The sequence below is a fragment of the Melanaphis sacchari genome, unplaced genomic scaffold (genome assembly GCF_002803265.2).
Source record: "Melanaphis sacchari strain LSU unplaced genomic scaffold, SCAv2.0 Contig1_pilon_pilon, whole genome shotgun sequence".
NCBI classification, from domain to species: Eukaryota; Metazoa; Arthropoda; class Insecta; order Hemiptera; family Aphididae; genus Melanaphis; species Melanaphis sacchari.
In genome coordinates this window covers 6,653,011-6,654,188 of record NW_020270976.1, presented here as the reverse complement: position 1 = coordinate 6,654,188, position 1,178 = coordinate 6,653,011, and the positions used below count along the sequence as shown (strand labels likewise).

The 1,178-nt window shown below is 26.1% G+C and overlaps 1 protein-coding gene across 2 annotated transcripts in view; it reads right to left on the bottom strand.

The window, feature by feature from the left end:
* The window catches only part of LOC112593306 (5-hydroxytryptamine receptor), a 194,144-nt gene that overhangs the window by 2,656 nt on the left and 190,310 nt on the right, over positions 1-1,178 (bottom strand). The window lies entirely within an intron of this gene.

The following is a 1,178-nucleotide window of genomic DNA, read 5'->3' as shown; positions in this document are numbered from 1 at the left end:
CTGTAACACATGTAAGAAAGTTGGTAAAATCAAAAGCTTTTAAGGAAAAACGCTACTCAAACTATTGAAAAATGGAATTCCGCGCTAGGATAATATTATATAAATTGACTTAAGTGTTTAATAATCTCGTGACTGTGCCGGCAGTCGCGTGCGTGACGTTCCGTCGTTATTACCAATCCTATTACAGTAGCTATAATGCATGGGGTAATCCTTGGCTGTCTAAGTGCTTCCGATATCACAACCCACGCTGGACACAAAGTTTGAGTGGCGTTATAATAATAGTCTACACTTAAAATACTTGCGATCGATTCGTTAAGCCCACCGGATAATCGTTTGAAGAAGATAATTAATAAAGACTACCTACCTACTGCGACAAGATTATCCAATGCAAACTGATTGTGAGTGTAAATAAAATATACGATTTTTATTTTACAAAATTATTTTCTTGGCGCCTATTCGAGTTCCACTCGTCGAGATAAAATTTCTGACAATCACAATACACATTTATAATTCGTAAAATGCTTGTTTTTTTTTCTATTTTACACTACTTTAATTTTTTTGAACGATCTAAAAAAATATATAATCAATTTATAGAGTAATGTGCATATTTTAAGTCATAACTATCTACTAAGATCATGTTTTATATAATTCTTTCATTTTTAAACATTATCATTAATAGTTTTTGGTTATTATAGAATTTTTTTTTTAAAGTATGATTAATTACATTTTTAAATTATTTAAATTAAATTGTGTGCAATGTAAACAAATCCTACTTTGTTCATTTAAATCCGTTGAGTAAATGTCAAATAACGAACCAAGTACATAATATTTCTTAATAATTCACTTAATGTATATTGCATAATTCATAGTATGTATTATAAAATGTGTCAACAATTTTGAAAAATAACATTCAAATCCTTACCCAATTTATCTTTCATTGATCATTAAATTTTTATAATTTATTTTTTATCTTTTAGATGATTTCAGTTGTAAACTAAGTGTATTATTATGTATTATTTATTTGCAATAATTGAATACTATTGATTATAATATCTTATTAGACATTATAATATAAAATTTACATTTTTTCTAATGTTAATAAATAAATCATTATAATAATTATAGATACTCGACTTAAAATTTAAAAACAGCATGATTTAACTTGAAATTTTGTAGAG